This window comes from Dipodomys merriami, unplaced genomic scaffold, assembly GCF_024711535.1.
Source record: "Dipodomys merriami isolate MVZ:Mamm:240054 unplaced genomic scaffold, mDipMer1.0.p SCAF_2, whole genome shotgun sequence".
Taxonomy (NCBI): Eukaryota; Metazoa; Chordata; class Mammalia; order Rodentia; family Heteromyidae; genus Dipodomys; species Dipodomys merriami.
Window position 1 is genome coordinate 1,804,941 of NW_027203381.1, and position 20,654 is coordinate 1,825,594.

A 20,654-nucleotide genomic window follows, 5' to 3' on the forward strand; every position below is an offset into this window, starting at 1 on the left:
ATATTATTGCTGTAATTTCAGCTATAACTTTCGCACATTCATACCCGAACAAACCAGATGAAATATGTTGCTTCAGGTCAGCTCTGATGGATCCCTCAGAAATATCAACATTATTGCTTTTATTTTATTATGTACCACACTTCATAACTGTACACTGTGGAGTACAATAAAAACTCCACTCCAAAGCTTGAGTACTTATTAAACAGGCCAAAAGTTATTATAACAAATAACATGTTCTACTCAGGCTCCATTAATAACATATCTTGTTCACATAAGGAATCTTTTTAAGAAGAAAAAAAGTAAATACAGGCAACACAACAGAAATACACCACAATTTCAAATCTATTCTATATCAGAGGTTTCCTTTGCTGAATTCTCACACAGGTAAACACTGAACTATCTCACCTTGATTACAAAGTGATGTCCAACAACGGGAACAAACTAATTTAAAAACTGGATGATTACCTAAGAAAAGTAATGTGCACTGCATTCTGTAAACAAACTGAGAGATGGATCAAAAACCATCGTCAGTCAGGTCCAAAAGAAGCCAAGAGCTCATCTCCGGGGTGCCGCGTCTCTCCAATGGTATAGTACATGAAATAAGCTGGTGAGAGAAATTCCAAATTCGGACTATACTCAAATGGAGGACAGGAGGTAAGGGCATCTTTCTGCTTACAGGAAACAGATGCTATTTACAAATGAAATCATCAAAACGTAAAGATGACCACTATAGAAATAAAACACAGACAAAAATGAAAATGAAGCCGATGATATTTATAAGCCCATTCCAAACTTTTGTGAAAGTGAGCAATGGAAATGATCCTTATAACTCAAGAAAAACATTAACAGACACCGAGATGTTTAAAAATTGGCTTTTTTCATTATTTGTTACCTGCAAAAAAAAGGAATAAAGGGAGAAGAGATGGCCTTCCCCTCCCATATGAACACAATACCAAGGAAACGACTGAGCCCACAAGCAGACATAAGAAAATGCATTTGCCACCAGCAGAAATGAGTAAATATAATCAGGCAACAAAGCATATGGACAAAAAGATAGAAGTACTCGGTAGTTCAATAACTTTCAAAAGAATATAACCTACTTTAGGTAGGCTCTACCTAACTACTAAGCTAGACACGGTTAAGGCTAACTCACCCTTTTTAAAAGTACTTAGGTGAAGCCGGGCGCTGGTGGCTCACGCCTGTAATTCTAGCTACTCAGGAGGCTGAGATCTGAGGATCGCGGTTCAAAGCCAGCCCGGGCAGGAAAGACTGTGAGACTCCTATCTCCAATAAACCACCAGAAAACCGGAAGTGGCGCTGTAGCTCAAGTGGTAGAGCGCTCGCCTTGAGCTGAAGAGCTGAGGGACAGCGCCCAGGCCCAGAGTTCAAGCCTCACGACCGACAAAAAAAAAAAAAAAAAGTACTTAGGTGAGATGTGTTCAATGTGTTTTGACAGTATGTCTGACAATGATCTTACATTATCCACTGCCAACCACCAGAATGAAATGCACCTGATGAGTTACAGATTTCTTCAGAACCGGAGCCAGTGCCTGGCACGGCACCAAATAAGTGCTCAATAACTTGAGGTACACATGGGGATACCTGAAAGTTAAATACCCACAAAGCAAAGAGGGGCTGTGGCTCAAGTGGTAGAGCGCTAGCCTTGAGCGAAAGAGCTCAGGGACAGAGCCCAGGGCCTGAGTTGAAGCCCCACAACTGATCCTCTTCCCCCCAAAATTCAAGGAATACTAAATATAGTCCAGTGGGATGATTACTCCTCCAAGATTAGCACAAAGAAACAAATTATTTACAAATCACATTTACAAATCAATGGTGCTTTAGTCATCTGAGATGTGTAATATTATCATCTGATAAACCTGTGAATAGTCACCACTACTGGTACTCATGAAACACTGTAATTGGTTTAAATCAGCCTTGCTCATCTGTCTTTAATACGCTTATTACAAGGCAGTAAGCAGAGAACTATTAGAGCTGCAGTATAAGCTGTAAGATCTTTACCCATTCTTAAATCATTTAAAAATAATGAGAGCTTTAGCCTTTATCTAATTAACAAGTGCCTTCTTTGAATTAGAAAAGCTGTATCACTTAGCCCACGGTTGTTAGTAAATTGGCTTGGTGGCATGTAAGCTAATCCAAGGTAGCGGTTCCAGGGTCCTGTTCCAGGCTTCTTATTACGTGAATTATAATTCAATGATCACCTTAGATCATGGGCTATTCATAAATCAGAGGGCTGACATCAGATGAAAAATTGTATTAATATATGAAACTTATTATATAGTACAAACTGTTCTCTTGATAAATTACATTGTTCAAACTTGACAATGATTGCATTTAAAACATTATTCCTGTTTGCTGTTTTACAGACTGAAACCTCTTCATGAAAAATTTACAATGCTCCTCTGTGTTTTGGAGTCAGAGGGCAATAGTAGCAAATGGCAGACAGAAACCATACTTTAGGTTTTCTGGCAGCTACAGAGAACAGAAAACACGTCTAAGGACGGGGAGAGGAGCCCTCAGCTGACACATCTAAGGACGGCGGCGAGAGGGGCCCTCGGCTGCCTCCCCGGGATCCACATCTCTGGCTTTATGAAGATACTAATTGTCCTTGCTAGCAGAAGCACTGTAAATAATAAAATTTTAATTTTAGTTACTAGATTGCTTTCTTCTCCTATGTAGGTGTTTCAAGGAAATTTATAGCCATAAATGTTTCTCAGAAATTTATAGCGTGAGAGGAAAATATAAAGGGGCAAACCCATGAAGTTTAATTTGAATTGAGGCCGAGCTGCTTAGATGATGCGTTATGACAAATGCTTTTTGCCAAGGCTGACTGGGTAACTCAAGCTGTAGTTCCATATTATTTACATTAATTACATGAAGGCTGCTTTGTTAATGGTACATTCTGGTGTGGGTCGCAGCATGATATGCTAATGATCTAAGAAAAATCTGCATCTCCAATATTTATGATAATTTGTAATAGGAAATAGGGTTGCCTTTATTTCTTTCTCCTCACTAGAAGGGGGAAAAAAAGTCAGTGGAAAACAATTTTATTCAAAGAAGAAAAAGTTGTAATCACCAAGACAGTTAAGTGTTATGAACAAAGACGAGGATGCTTGCTGTTCAGTGCTCGTCAGGGCCTTGACAAAGTGAGAATGTGGCAGGCCCCCTGACTTTCAGGGTGAGGATGGCGCGGGTTGAAACAATTGGGCAACGCCAAGCACACGGGACGGCTTCCATCACCCTCCCGCTCCTGCCACTGTGTCTCCACCTTCTTCTCACAGCTAGCCCAAAAGGAAATAAGCAGATCATTTCAGGGTTATTCATTGTATGAAGGTCTACTGGGTACTTACTAGACTATATTCCCTATTTTTTTACAAGGGCAGGTTTACAACTTTTGAAAAAGTTACAGTAGGACATTATAATCTCTGAAAATTACAAAACATAACTTATATGTATTAAATAGTATCCATTTGAATTCATATTATTTTTCTTTTCAATTATTTCTGGTATTACCATGGGTCAGATTTTGAATTTCATTTTTCAACAATACCATTAACACAGTACATATATTTTTGGCCAGATTATTTTCACATTAATAAAGACCTGCTGGAACAAGAGTTCCCACATGAATACACCTTAGCCATCAGAATATAACTAAACACAATGCTAAGGAAACCTTTAGAAAGGATACTTAGCAAATCCATTACACCAGAGCTACAGCCCAAATTCTAAGGTACTGTGACAAATGAACACAGTCTCCTACCAGGTAAGGTTACATCATCGTTAAATTGACAGAGTATGTTTCAAAGGTAATAACTTGATATTTTCTTGAAGGACAAAAAACTGGGCATATTAAAGATGGAAATTTTAAATGAGGGGGAAATCAAACACCAAAGAAGAAAGGAATATTTTTCCAATCTATAAACAGATAAGACAGCTGTGTGTTGAGTGCAATCAGTAGAGGGGAGGACTGCAGCCACGTCTGGAGAAAAGGAAAGGATGTTGCAGGGGAGATGTCTGGACAATACAGGCAACAGTCAGTCTTACACTGCATGGGAGTTCAGAGAATGCTTTTCTGGTGCCATTCTTGGTTGTATATTTGAATCGCAAGCATGCATGGGTAGATAGTAAGTGTACCTTTTCTGTTGTATGTATAAAATAACTTATCAGAAAAAGAAAGCAAATCAAAGAAAGCATGAGAAATTCTCACTAAAATTCTTAGATTACTTTCCAAAATATTCAGGAAAATTAATGTATCACTATCTTATAATAAATAAAGCCCAGGTTTTTCATTCTTAGGTGAGAAATGACACATGACCTCATACTGATGTTTTGTATTCGACATCCAAAACCCAAGGAATTGTAAAATGTGCTTCTTGTGAAATTATCAATGTTCTGTTAAAATAAATTTACTTTCTAAGAAATGCTTTTATGTCCATTCACAGTTTGTAATGTGCTATTTGGGAGAGACATCCTGAGAGGAAATATTACATTATAATCAAACATTATAATATGAAGTAATCTTTCAAAATTCTTCTAAAATCTCTTGTATAATAACAGATTATAATATGAAATAATCTTAACAAGTATTTAACCCAGCACAGGCACTTTAAAATGGAGCTAGGGAAAATAAAGAAAGAAAAAGAAAATGTCCCATCTATAAACTACTGGACACCAATACAGCACATCTCTTCTTACCCTTTGTGGAAGGTCTCTTACTCATAGAACTACACATCCCCCCATGCCAGGGGTGGAAAATCTGCTGGACAAAAAAAAAAAAACTATGTAGGCTGATCCTATAAGGGGCCAGACAGACTGGCCTGGGCCAGGCACCGACCTAAACGTTTTACAGACTAGCAAAGTATATGACAGGTCATCTCAAAAGGTCTGAAAATTAAATAAATTATACATGTTTTAATAAAGTTACATCAGATGGCTTCCATTTGATGCTCACTTATTCAAATACCTCCCACCCATGCCTCTAAGCACTGATCTAGTCTACTCCTGCTTACATTATCACCTGATTTATCCTAACACCATATGAGGGCCCACTGAACTTGCTGCTCTGTGTCAGATTAGAAACCGTGTGCTCATGGTCTCAGGCAGTAGAATAAAACAAAATGTCTGTCAACAACATCAGCAAGCAAACCAGTGTTGGCAATATGCTTGAGCAGTAAAAAGACACCATTATGAATGTTTCTGTCCAGAAGTGTTACCTATGTTGCGAAGAACAGAATTTTAAAAAAAAAATAATGTTGAGATCAGGGTTATGGCAGGTTCTTTAAAACTGATGAAACAGGCTGGGGTTATAGCTCAATAGTAGAGTTTTTAATCTAGTATATATTAAAGAAGGATGTGTGTTCGATGCTAAAGCACTACTTTCAAAAAATGTGAAAGAGTAGAAATTCTAAAATCCTAGCCCTTAGAATGCTGAGGCAGGAGAAATATGAGCAACAAGCCATGAAAGAATGAATGAATGCATGCACGTTCAGTTAAAAAATTTTAAGTCTGAAATCTAATTTTGTTAAGATCCAACTCTGGCCTTTTTCTCAAGATATGCTTGATACCCTCAGACAGTTCACTTCAGAGGTGCAGAATATACTTCCCAGTGACAAAACACACTCACATGCAAATTAATACTATCTCCTTCGAAGAAACATGGTTCGGTGAACAAAAGCTCCTCCATGTCAACAGGAAAATAGACAGCTTCATTACATTTACTCTATCAGACATAAAGGCTATAGCACTATGGTCAGAAATCACAGTATTTATGACTTGTTACAAAGACAATAGCTAGTGAGCAAGAGCCTTAATTGCTGGATGCCTGTCAATTCAGAAATGAAAAACTTTGGCAATCTAAACTAGAGAATATGCCCAAGCTCTTCATGTGCTATTTTTCCTTTCAGGAAAAAGGTGGGACTTCTCCACAAGAATAAGTATCAGCCAATATATATGATTTACATTAAAAACCAGCCACACCTTCCTTTCCTAATGCAATCAGTTTGTATTAACCTGTGATAATATTAATTTAATTAAACTATTAAAGGAGAAGTTGTTCATGAAATCTCACCGTTTAATAATCAGAAAACTTTAATGTATTTTACTTGTGAAATATAACCATCCTGACACAAGTTCATTATTATGACACAGACCTTGAAAACATTATTTTAATCGATTTGTTATAGGCCGTGGCCCTGATTTATAATGCATTCTTTAAAATGGCTACCTAGGATACTACATTATGCACTATAATTTACAACAAGAATGTAAGCCAGAGTTCACTTCTCTTGTTAAATTCAAACAAACACTGGATCCTATGAGAAGTAAGAAAAACAGAATAATGTTTAATGTTTACTACTATTTTTGAAACCATCTGAGATACTTTCACAAATTACAAAAATCAGAAGATTAAACTGCAAAGTGAGAGAAAAAATTCAAAACAAATGAGAGTATATTTAACTGAAAATAACATTCAGTATATTTTTTCATTCTAATAATAATCCTACATTTTGCTCTGAGTAGTAGAAATGTACAAATAATTTCAGTTTGAAATATCTAGTTGCCCACTTGAAACAATCGTGTCATGTTCCTTTCTGAAAAATTACACATAACATTTTATCCCTAAAATGCTGTTCAGGTTTCTTTATATTCAAGGCACCAAATTTGAAAGGTTACTTTAAAAGAAAAATGCAAATCAAAATGAATGTGTGTGAGTACTCACTTGTGTTTGTATGGGTGCATGTAAGTGCACACAGATGAACAGAAGTTGTGTGGTGCTATGAAGGGCTGATGTTTCCTACCCTATGGTACTGCAGGAGCGGGTCCTGGAAGGACAGGAAGCACCAGGACAAGACTGTACAGCGGCCACGTGGCTGCAACAGGCTTTAGGTACAAACACCCTGACACAGAATGACTCTCCAGAATTACCTTCTGGACAGTGACAGGTGTTTGCTACCCTCTGACAGATTGCTGAGATTTTGTTGAGGATGTCCTGTAATTTTTGACAGCATATACATGCCAAATTTTCCAGCGAAAGTTTGACATTAATGCTGAGAACAGTCTTACAATGTTTTCTTCTGCATTGTTCAGCTCACCAACTGTGTCTGAAATAATAAACGGTGGCCTCTGGCGGTTGCTCTCAGAATGGTTACGATGAGAACTCATTCATCTAAATCTACTGGCCAGTGGAAAAAAATAAATCAAGAATTTCCCAAATATAACAATATTTGTGCTCATGAGATAACTGATGACTGCAGCTGCACTAATTAAAACCCATCTGAGTTTCATTCATCTTGGTCACCAGGACCTCTGCCACGCCCTCACCTCATGCAAACCTCAGGCCTTGTTCCTGGTCACACTAGGTGAGTCCTCCTCCCACATCTTCTTAACAGTGTGAATGATTTCATGTTTAGATATCAAATAAAACCATATGCAAATGTATACCCATTTGGGACCTATCTCAAACTGTCAGTATCTAAAGGTTTTGGTATTAGGAACATTTTTCTCTGGTCTATGCTTGTTTAAAAAACATGAAATGTATCAGTTACTTGTGGTTCCTATAATTAACTAAAAACTAGTGAAAACTTATGTTAATAAATATAGTGAACCTGATTTGCCCCTATAATTCTAGCTACTGGTAAAGTTCACATCTTAGAATTGTGGTTTGCTGCCAGCCTCGGCAGACAAATCCAAGAGATGCTTCTCTCAAAGTATCCGGCAAAAAAGCTGGACAGGAGGTATAGCTCAAGTAGAAGGACACTAGTTGTGAGTATAAAAGCCAAACAAAAATGTGAGGCCCAAAGTTCAAACTTCTCCACACATAAAATAACAAAATGATGATGATGATGATAATAACGTAACTGAAGTGAGGTACTAACTGATAAATACCACCTAGGACGCATTGCACAGTTGTGAAGGTAGATATCAGGGCTGACACCAGCACGTGGGAGGCAGAGGCCAGAGGATACTGAGTTTGAGATCCACCAGGGCTGTACAGCGAGACCTCTCCCAACTACTGTCAACACAAAGGAGTTCATGAATAAACAGTGGCATCTTAGGATGTCACTGACATGAAGAAGGTCCCATGTGAGCTTCTCTTCCCAGTGCGTATTATAGAAAAACATAGTTTTCCATGCACATCACAGGACGCCATGGAGACCCCCTAACAGAGCTGCCTCACTTGACCCAAAGGCAGCAAGAGACTTCTGCCCAGGTAGTTCAGGGGAGCCCGAGCACTGGCAAGTCAGAGAAGGTAGCAAGGAAAAACAGAGTGGAAGGACTTGGTGAGAATAGAAGTAAAAATGGACACCACTTCACATACTGGGCCTTTCCAAGGCAAAGCAAGCAAACAACAACCAAAATCAAAAACAAGAACAAAAACAACACACAAGCTGATAGGACTGTGAAAAAGCAAATCCAAGGAAGAAAGAGGGTATGGGGCATCACTGAGATCTGTCCTTTAATCCCATAACTAATTATTAAAATTACATTGTGAGGGCTGGGAAGGTGGCTCAGTGGTGGAGTGCCTGCCTTGCATGCATGAGGCCCTGGGTTCGATTCCTCAGCACCACATAAGCAGAAAAAGCCGGAAGTGGTGCTGTGGCTCAAGTGGTAGAGCGCTAGCCTTGAGCTGAAGAGCTGAGGGACAGCGCCCAGGCCCAGAGTTCAGGCCCCACAACTGGCAAAAAAAAAAAAAAAAAAAAAAAAAAAATTACATTGTGAGTTATTACAAGAACACTTTAAAAAAAGAGATTTCAAACTTTAAGTAAAATGTAACAAAAATGAGTGAAATTTGTAGAATTCAATATGTTTTAATGGTACCCCCCAAATTCTTTATCATCCAACCACATTTCAGATATTACCAAGGAATTCCACCTTCTACTCTATAACTTTAGGCAGTTTCATATACATACTACATTTTACTCTAATTTTAATGGACTGTTTAATATTCATTTCTCTGACATGACCATATACCTTAAAAACAAAAAAAACTTATTCATTAATGAAATGTGCCAAGACCAATAAAAACAAAATGTTTTGTTAGTGTCTCCTATATAGACTAAATGAAATTATTGTCCACACAATGAACTCTTAGATTAGTATTGGGTCTACTTACTAATTGTTTTTGTTTGGGTTTTTTGTTTTTTTATATATATATATTTTTTTGGTCGGTCGTGGGGCTTGAACCCTGGGCCTGGACACTGTCCCTCAGCTCTTCAGCTCAAGGCGAGCTCTCTACCACTGGAGCCACAGTGCCACTTCCCTAATTGTTTTTGTTTGGGGAGGAAGGCGGGGATATTAACACACCTCCTCAAGAAGACCCTGCATTCACGTAGCAAGACCGACCGATCTATCTATCTATCTATCTATCTATCTATCTATCTATCTATCTATCTATCTATCTATCTACCTACCTACCTACCTACCTACCTACCTACCTACCTATCTACCTACCTATCTATCTATTGCTGGCATTTGGAACTGAGGTCTATGTTAGCTACTAGTCCTTTTGCTTTTAGTTTGTTTGTCAGGTAAAATAATTAAGGTAATGTTATCCTAGCTGGCTTCAGAGGGAGAGCCTGTTAATTTCACTACCCAGTGGCTGAGATTGCTCACTAACCTCGCCCAGGCTGGCCTAGAACCAGGGTACCCCCGCTGCACCTAACAAATTCTCACCACCAGCAGCATCCCCACAGGGTAAGGTCATGTCCAAGGCCACAGGCTCTTTCTCCGGGACAATGTATGTCTCCGCAGGTGCCCAGCGCAGGCATGGACGCGCCGCAGAGAGGGGCAGAGGAGGTGCTGGGCAGCAGTAGGCGCACCATGCCATCTGCTCTGCTCACTGCTTTAACAAGTCATGGGCACCAAGCCTGAAGACCAGGCCCCAAACCCACAATTCCCTCACCTGAAAGGGCATATTCCTAGGAAATTTACAAACGTGGTCTAATTTACTCTACAAAAAGCCTGTATAAGGTATTCAGACATGAACATCATGATTACAAAAGCATTGCTGAAAGCAAACAAAAAGTGACATTGTAGCAAATCTATCTATCAAGTTTATACTTAGCGTCAATCCGGGCCTGGGCATTCTAGTATGAAACAGAATTCTGAATGTAAAATATGCTGTTAGGTAGAAAGTCTTTAAAGGTCATCTAATGTACATGGTTACATCACAAAAACAAAAGCCCAGCATGGCTTAGAGGTCTGCTACAAGTTGTGAAAAGAAAACATGGAAATCAAAATTCCAATCAGAGACATACTGGTACCCCATTAACCCAATGTACAGGAGCCAGCACACTGGGAATATAAACCATGCAAATGTTGGGGGGAAATGCAAGAAAAAGATGTGATTAGCTTTGTGTCACAGCTTGTGTTGATACAATTCCAAGCATGACAGATTTATGATGAAGGGAAAGGAAAGCTTTGCCTTCTGAGTTATTTACATAAATATAAAGTACTTCCTATTTGGATTTTATTATTTTGTTGTACTTTCTGATTACCTAGCTTCTAAAGAAGTGGAAGTAGATAAGAGAATGTCAGTTACCCACAAACAACTAAATTGTAGCAGTTTTAATGAAATTGAGACCACCATTTTTGGCATCATGAAAACATTTTACATCCACACACATGTACATACAAGCCACCAAAACTATAATGAGTGTTGGACATGTCTTATTTCCAATTCTTTCTGAGATGTTGCTTCGCTTTCCTTCAAAGAATCACAAAGCTTGCTTATCAAATGGAACCTGACAATAAATATGGTTATTGTATGGTGTTACTCCATACAACTAATAAAATTCCCTTATGTATCTGAAACAGTCGTAGTATGAACCATGGCCAGCCAGTGCTCAGTTTTTAAGCTCTTCCTTGGTCATCAGACATGGGTTAATGAAACCACTTAGTGTAAGAAACAGTTTATGACTGTGAAGTTTTATATGAGTTCATGTTTGTTACACTATGAAGTATATACATTTTAAGGCAAAAGCTTCTTTTAGAAACAAATTTGTGACGAAATGGAATGCTGCATTTCTGAATAGATGCACCTATTAAAAATCTAGCTAGAAAACTCAGTCTGTGGATATCCACAAAAAGTCATAGATGTAAGAAAAATGTTAAGATTTCAAAAGGCTGACAATAAAGAGTATAAAAACAGAATTTTATTTCATTTCATGAATTATCTTACAACAAATGAGCTTTTAAAATTAGCCCTTCTTTAAATGAAGACAGAAAAGACGGTGAGGACATTTTAGATAACTGGAAATGAGTATGCGGTCATACACTGCTCAGAGCGGACACAGGTACTACATGGTGTCTAATGTCTCCTCACTACCATAGGACAGAGCTGCTTTCAACATACAAGGGCAATGGTGGCTTACACTGGTATTCCTGGTGGCTCAGGAGACTGAGATCTGAAGATCATGGTTTGAAATTGAACAGCCAGGGCAGGAAAGTATGTGGGACTCTTATCTCCAATTAACTACAACTAATAAAATAAAAAAGCCAAAAGTAGAGTTGTGACTCGAGTGGTAAAGTGCCAGTCTTGACCAAAGAAAGCTCAAGCACAGTGCCCAGGTCCTGAGTTCAGGGCCCTGGACTAGCCACCCCCCTCAAAATAAGTCCAAGACCCCCGTCTAAAAGAAGACATACCTGTACTTCCTCTGGAAAAAGTAAAACATAAAAAGTGTTTAGGTAAAGAATGGAAGTATGGGTTCTTAATTCTTGGTGAGGGTCATAGACACCTGAGCTTAAGTCCAGACTATAAAACCCCAGGCTCGTAGAGGGGGAGAAGGCAGCAGCTCTCGGCCAAGTGTAGAGGTTCCTGCCCTCCAACAAGGCATCCAAAATGGTGTGTTACTGTACACGGTGAGGGTTCTATATAAATGTGCTGAAAATGAGAAAACTGAACATGCTATGACCCATGTTTTCTTCAGACTGGTAATATTCTAACAGCCACATCTCTGTCCCTGTCTCTGTCTCGGGGGAGGGGGGGTGGAGTGGGTGGGGGAGGAAGGAGGTGAGAATTGAACCCAGAGCCTTGCCGATGGGTAACATACACTCTAACACTGTCATCTTCAAACAATTCCTAGTGAAGCAGGGAGGAAGTTCACTGTTTCCTTACACATCTGAAGTGACCCACAATAGAACCACACTGATAATATCTTCATTTGGATTTGCAGGGAAGTGTTTCACTTAGATCTCCAGTAACTACACTTAGCAGTCCTTCTGCCTCCTAGGGACCTCATTTCCAGGTGGACGAGGTTGCCTCCTGAATACCAATCATTTAAGTCAAGCTGGGCATGGTGGCACCCTGCCTTTAATCCCAGACACAGGAAAAGAGAAGGCTAAGTTAATGGCCCTATCTCAACTTGGCCTTATCTCAGAAACTTCACGGTACATTTTAGCATGTTCTTCAAACATACTACCACTCAAACTTCTAGTCACAACATAATTTAACACTAAGATGACTTACAAATAAATTTTTAAATTTTAAACTAGGATTTTTCCTAGTTTTTAACACCAGCCAAAGAAATTTATTGATCAGTAGAAGAGATTAAGTGAAAATACAAAGCATTATTCATTTTTAATGACTTCCTTTATCAATAATCCTTACTACAATGAAAAGAAGATCGCTATTCTCTTATGTTTCAATAAAATTCATGATTTGCAAAGATTTCACAAACTGCAAAGTTGTATAAAGTAGGCCTTGATATGTCCTTAGTATTGTTCTTTTGAGCAAAAGACATCCTTCAGCAGACTGACTGGTAAATTTACTAAGCCTGATGATTGGTTGCATCAACATTTAAAACAAAATAAACCCAAGGGGCAGGAGTTTGACATCACTGTCACTTCACAGCAACCCTGAGAACGCCGCTCAATTATGAGAAATTTCTGGTTACAATGTAGACACCTAAGGTTGACTGAAATTCAGCAGAAACTTGCAGTCTCCCTGGGAATCCTTTGCCCTTCTGGTCGCCTTCCACGCCTGGCACCCTGAAGGCAGCGCGCATCCTGCTCTCTTTATGTGGGTCACAGATGGCCTGAGCCACACGCCTGACTCCTGAATCATCAATCACCATCACTTGGCTCTTCTTCCTTCTGGAATTTCACTTTCAGATCTTGCTTCCAATCATCACTCAGATGACAATGTGCCCTTATTCCCTTCTTAGCCGATCTTCCTCTAGTTTATTTGAAGAAGATCAGGGAGGATTAGTTCATTAATGAAATCAGTATCCTACACACTCTCTGGCCCCAGTCAGATTCCTTAAGAGCAACTACCTACAAATGCATTTCCTTATTTTTTTTCATGAACTATCCCATTTTGATAATACTTAAGATATGATTCTGTATAGTTAACTTTAAATACTTATATATTTATAAAGACAAAAACAAAAATATTTTAATAATTTATAAGTGAATAAATGTACACATATATATACATTTGAGGTACATTTCATGTATAATAATTTAATATACTCCAAATACAGATACAGCAAGTATTTCATTCAAACTAATGTAATCAATCTTCATAAGGGTATTTGTGGTAAAGGGAGGATCACGGGTTACAAAAAACAGACCAAGAACCAGGAAGAGCACCTGATAGTTAGCAGCAGTCAGGCAGGGCCAGGGGCACTTGTCCACCTATGGAAACCCAGGAAAGCCGCCGGAAGGTGGGCTGAAGAAAGAGGAAGGAGGGCAGCAGCTCACTACTGTCTGCACAGCCAGGGAGAAGAAAGGCGTTCAGTGCGGCTTGGGCAGGCATGGAGAGCAGGGAGGGAGATTTGACATCGCAGAGGGAATCCGGGGCCAGATGACCACAGCCCTGGAGGGCACCCCTCGAGATCAACAGTGTATTTCCTGAAGTCAACAGGAATCTATATTTAACAACTTAGATATGTTCTTATATAATACACTTTATGTTTAAGATCAACTGTACATTTTACAACATACAGCAAAATTGGATTTTTAGAGATGTTTACTGATACTTGCTATGTGAGGTACTGTGGGGGGAAAAAACACAAAATATACCTTATCTCTTCAACAAATTGCTACGGCCCATTGAGATGACCAGTACACTCGTTCACATGTTCAATAAATACTTACTGCATTATTCTAGAAATTACTGAATTATTCTAGACAATGTGAAAAAGTAAAAAGATTCTCAGCCAGATTTGGGGGTTCTTTAAACACAATCCCACTCCCTGCAATGAGTGTACAGGTTTATAGTGATTGTGCTCGGAGACTTTCTAGTCACATTCACACCAAACATACAGATAATACAATCTGTTCAGTACACAGTCTGAAAACACTTCCATCATTATTTCAATCAAATAAAGATATAGAAAAAGAGAACTCATTCATTATGCAGCCATTGGACTGAATTCTCAGAAGAGATGTATCTCTGGTTGAATGTGTGCTAAGGTAGATCTGAGCAGAGTGATGACCACTCACTCGCTCAGTGGCTTTGAGGAAGTGACTTCAGTGCGTCAGTGACTTCACCACATTGACTTCAACTCCAAGGTGCAGATTAATCAGGTCCCCTGCACAGCTGTGCTAATAGGATCAAGAAAAATAAAGCAAGCAACACAGAACTTGATGCTGAATGGATGTCCCTGATAGTTCTCACAGAGATGATTGAGAAAACAAAAATACAGAGTAATGGGGAAGGGAAGAAGGTCAGTGACAATCTTCTAAAATAATACATGCAAAATATCTGATAATTGTGCATGACTGACTATTCTCTTCATGAAAGGAAAAAGAAGAATAAATCTCTACTGGTAAGGAACTAATAAATACTATGTTCTGCATAAAAAATACACATCTTCTCTCCTGATCAATCCAATGCAAGGTAAGTCAGAAATGGCAGTACATTGAACAAGCTAGAAAAGAAAGCTTTGTCAGAGTTTCAAAATCCTCCATCCCAAATTCTATCCAAAGTTCCCCCAAAAATTGAGCAGGTATTAAAATTGACTGCAAAGGGTAAAACTGGATTGGAAATGTATTCACATTCAAATCATTACATCAATTAGTGGAATTAATAAAGAAATTAATCATTTAATATTTAAGAAAGAAATTAGACCATGGTTTCAAGAAGGCTGCAAATAGCCACATTTGTTTCTAAACTGAACAGAAACAGAATAGTTTCTAAGTAAGCTGTAACATTTTATTCCTATTGTTGGAGAGAGCTAGTGATCAAAGTTCCTAAGCTGCCTAAAAAGGCATCATCAATACCAACTAAGACTTAATTTGCCTCACTATGGCTGGATGAGGAAAAAATGTATGTATTATTTTAATATGGGAAGTTAAGCTTAGCTATTTAAAGAGAATTCAAGATATAATTCTAAGCAAAATTAAAATTTCCATTTGTGATCTCCACTTCCATGCTTATATCACAAAAATTAAGCTTCCACAAAGAGTACAATATAGCTCCATGTTCCCAGGCCTACTTGCTGCCAGCCTTTCACCATCTACCCAATCGCTTCAAAACAAACCTAAGAACGATCCTTCCTTTGCCTTCCCTCGCATGCAGAGCACCTCTTCCCGAAAAGCACCATCTAGTCAGTCCCAGGTACCCTATCTATCCACATCATCACCCCACCTCCACTACCACCACCTTGCCAACTGCTACAGTCAGAACCTCTGCACCAGCCTGCAGTCCTGTGCTCCCATACAAGGACAGTGAGCTCTTGAAGAACAAACGGGATCCGGATGCTCTACAAGGCTTTGGCTCACCCTACAAAATCTTCAGGCTGGTCTTGTTCACCAATCAATTCACTTTTCCAATCGCCCACAGCCTCAGTTGCTGCATGCTCACAGTATGAACCAGTGCGGTTTCCATGTCTCGAGCTCTGTGAGCCTGAGTCTGGCTCAGAGCCCGTCCACTCAGTCCTCTGCACCTCCCATCAGGCAAGTTCCCACTCATGGATCAGTGTCTCACCAACGCTGGCCTTGACAACCCTGCAGCATGACCCAGACACTGCCCTGACTGACACAGAAATGACCTTTTCACACCTGTGTTTACCTGTTCACTGGTTATTACACTGTATTAGAACTTGAGCTCTTTAGAAAACACTAGTGGTTCCTCCTCCTTCATAACAGTGGTCAGCAACAGTGCTGGGCTTATCCAGCTGGCTCAGGTTAAGCGGAAACAGAAAGCCAATCTATTGCCTTTCTAGCTTCTAATGGTTGTGGAAGTGCCCAGAGTATCCGGATCCATGATCACAAAATAGCACTGGAACAAGCAGAATCGTAGGGGCAGGAGTTAACGTTCCTCAGAAACACGTGGGAAGATGAGATTTTCCCAAAGCTGAATGAACACAGGATCCTCAGCTGTCAACAAATGAGATGACTTTTACTTCCTTTCAGCTGCACACTTGAGATAATAGTTGTCTTCCTCCTACCCTACAATTTTTTTTCTCATTTTCTCTCTCTTCTACTCCAGTTTATACAAGTGTGAAACTTTTAAGATGTTACTTTGAAAATACATGAGTTTTATATGAAAAAAATGTGTCCATGTAATAAGTTTAAGAAAAATATGCCACTGAAAAGGTAACCTGTACTGATAATGGCTCAGAACATGTCCTACTTTGAGAGAAATCTATGTCAAACATGAAACACAAAACTGTTCTGTTTTCTTGAGGACTTTTTTTCTTACTATTTCAATGATGTCATCATATTTGAAAGCAACTTAAATATAAATCATGTTTATACCCACAGGCAGTGTATTCCTGATTTGGACACTCACAAAGGGTATTTGTTTAATCCTTCACTTATAGCTCAAGACAATGTCAAAGTCAAGACAACACAAGCTTGCTCTCTTTTACATAATAAACCTGCCATCACCACACTGCATGCATTTCTGGAAAGGCTCTTAATCTCTGAGAGACAATGTGAAGATAAACTGAGATGATGGAAAGGGAGTAAAGCAAAGGGCGAAGAGGAGTGCTGGGAGCACGAGGAACACTTCAGCGGGTATCATACGGAAGTGCAAAGAAAGAGGTGGCTAAGAAAGAGTGGCCAGCATCTCTCCTCACATGATTGTCTGGTAACTCTTTCTCCAATTAGTCTGGTTTCATATATAAGTTATCCTATCCCTAATACTCCCAGAGGAGTTATTCAAAAGCCAGGAAAATACGGGCCAATAACTCATTTGATATCATTTTCTAAGCCTTATGGCTGGGCTTGCTTGGTTCCAAGTGCTTTCTGCCTTTCCTCCATGATAAGACACAGCAGATGTGGCTGACACGGAGCTTTCTGCACCCAGGTACAGGAAAGCATGGCATCTGCTAATGAAATAGCTCATGCAGGACTGAGAAGGCCCTTTAAAAAGCAAAAAGGAGCTCCTTGTTGTATGCACCTTTCTCACTTCTCCTTGCTTCTGGGCTTCAGAACTTACGGCTAAGCCTCCACAGTAGAAGGGTCCTCCAGGCCCCTCTCTAAAGCAGTGAGGCTGGTTTCAATGAGAGGGATGAATGAAAGGAGCCCAGTGTGGAACCAGGTGTTCACATGGACGGGACTCTTTTCCCTGACTAGTACTGTGGTTCATTTTGTCTCTCCCAGAAGTGCCTAGGGCTAAGGATGGCAGCAACAGTAAGGGTGAGGGGAGCCATGAGGGCATTACTAGAGGTGAATGGGGAAGCATGCAACTGTGGTGAAGGTGTCAACCACAACACAGAATTCAGGAGGCCGGTGGCACCTGTGACATGGCTTTGTTACAGTGAAAACTATGAACGTCAGCAAGCAAGCCTGCAGAACAGCCAGGCCCGAGATTTTAAGAACATTCACTATTCTTGTCCACGCACATGGTATCCCCATGAGAGCAGAGATGTTACCTGAAGTAACACATGCTGTCAAACACTTGATGGTGTGGTTCTGTAGAAGGACAGTAACTACCCAAATCAGAGAAGTGCGACAGACCACAGAAATACGTGTTGTGGTATTTTAAATAAACAATAAAAAATACAAAGTTATTAAACCACTTCAACAAAACAAATGATTTACAACTGCATTTGCATTTACCATGTTCTAAAACAAGGAGATCTCTTTTAAACTTATTCTGATCAGCTCAAGAAATGATGTAGCTATCTCAAACACAGCATTTCATACAAACATAAAATGTCATTCAAGGCATTAAACATCAAATACTAGCCTTTGGACCAAAGTTCTGCATGTGAAATATTAAAGCAACAAAAATAAAATATCAAATTAACTTTGAAGTCCTCGATTGTAAGAAAGTAATGAATTACAGGAAAGAAAATAAAGAGATATACATACAAAAAAAATCAATGCAATTAAGCTAGGCTCTCTAACACTTAAACCCCTCAGAATGGATACTAAAATTAATTAATTATCCAATTAAAAGAACATGACAAAGTGTTAGTAAGGATGTAGAGGAAGTGGATTCTTCATGCACTACTGGTAGTAATGAAAAGGTATTGTCATGATAGGAAGCAGTTATCAAGTTTTCTCAAAAAAGTACACAGAGAATTACCATGTTATCTAACAATCCCTCCTGTGGATATGCACCCTGGAACATCGGAAGAAGGGTCACAAAAAAGTATGTAGTCACAGCAACATCCTTCAGAATAGCCAAAAGGCGAAAGAAAGTAAATCAAGTAACTCATGATGGATGAATGGACAAAATACAGCACGCTCTTACAGTGAAGCCACATTTAACCTCAAAAGGGAAGGAAATTCTGAGACTTGCTACAACATGGATAAACACTAAGGACATTATACTAGATGATATAAAGAGTCTACTCATACACATTCCCAACAGTGTCATACTCTGCTAAGAAATTACATTCACTACTTCATTTAATCAGCACAACTCAATGGACCCAATAAAAGTAATTTATTTCACCAACTAGACAGGTGAGAATCAGAAAGGTTATATAACCTACCATGGACACTAATATCAGTCAGTGTCACAACTCAGATTTAAAGTTAAGTTTGCTTAGCTACAAAGACTGTGCTCTGGGTTTATTTGGGTGTGCTTAACTACAAACACTGTACTCCAGGTTTCCTCACAGAAACTTTAAAATGATGAAGTGAGTCACATGAAAATAAAAACAGACTCTTGCACTGTTGCTGGAACGGAATTTTTAGCACAGAGCGGAAGTGTTGTACCATCAGGAGAACTTTCTTACTACATAATAAACAGTTTCCCATCAGCTATGATAAAAATAAATAGATGATCTGGGCAGATACTCATCAGTGTTTTAATGAGTAATTAACTTTTTTCAGAAATTTGGTTGTACTTTTAAAATTAAATACTTCCAGCAGACTTACCCCCCCCCAAAAAAAATCTTAGTCTAAGTAAGTCAAACATATGACAACAGAATCCTTTTTTTTTTTTGTATTGCAGGGATTTGAACTCAAGAACTTGCCCTCAGTAGGCCACTGCTCTACCATATTCTTCATACATTCAGCCTGCTTTTGGCTGGTTATTCTGGAGATGGAGTCAAGCACACTCTTCCGGTTTACTGGCCTTACCTGAAATCCTCCCCATAGCAGCCTTACGAGCAGCTAGAACTACAGGCCTGTGGCTTAACACAGAGCTCTGGTAACAGACAAAATTAGTAACACTACTTGCAAAGTTTTGCGGCACACACACATTATTTATTGGGGTGATAAAATATGAAAAGCAAATAAAGCAAAAAAAGGGGGGGAGGTAGAAAGGAAGTTGGCCTTTGTTGTCATCTAAGTCCAAGAAGGGGACAGTAGGAATATTAAAAATCTGCAAGCTTCTGTATCTATCACTAAGAGCAGATCAGAAATCAACAGATCAATGCATTAACAACCTTGTTTTTGTTTACAGCTGAGTTTTTCAACCTAGATTGTATTACTGAGAGAGAGAGGGGAGAGAGAGAGAGAGAGAGAGAGAGAGAGAGAGAGAGAGAGAGAGAGAGAGAGAGAGAGAGAGAGAGAACACAGTACTTGGATTTGAACTTGAGGCTTCATGCTCTTCTCTTGACTGGCTTTTTGTTCAATGTTGGTACTTTCCCACTTGATCCATACCTCTACTTCTCAGACACCAGTGAATCACACCTGTAATCCTAGCTATACAGATGGCTGAGATCTGAGGACTGCTGTTTGAAGCCAACACAGACAGGAAAGTCCATGAGATACTTATTTCCAATTATTTACCAAAAGCCAGAAGTAGAGCTGTAGCAGAATTGGTAGAGCACCATCTTTGAGCAAAAAAGCTAAGGGACCGCAACCAGACCCTGAGAAGTTCCAATTGATACCAGAACCAAAACATATCACTCTTCATTCTGGTCATCCTACTTACCACGAAACCTAAAAAGACGACTGAACAGAGCGCTCTGTAGCAAAGAGCAAGGTGCTGACAGGGAGGGGCCTCAGGGAGGCCCGGCAGGGCAGGAGGTGAACCAGCCATCCCAGCAGATGCAGAGATTCTGCTTGGTGATGGGACTGATAGATCAGATCAGGGATATCACCCTAAGAGTATGCAAACTGGCTATTTACAGGATAACTTGAACAAATAAATATGTTAAGTATAAAGTTCACCTTGACAGAGAAGGGAGGTACAAATATAGCAAAGAATCAAAAAACAAAAAAAAACAAAAAAAAAAAAACAAAGCTAGAATTAAGCCCTGGAGGGTGCATCCAAATCA

General features: G+C 39.3%; 1 protein-coding gene across 4 annotated transcripts in view; it reads right to left on the bottom strand.

Annotated features, from left to right (window-relative positions):
• The window catches only part of Znf407 (zinc finger protein 407), a 373,602-nt gene that overhangs the window by 176,892 nt on the left and 176,056 nt on the right, over nucleotides 1–20,654 (bottom strand). The gene's annotated exons all lie outside the window — the stretch shown is intronic.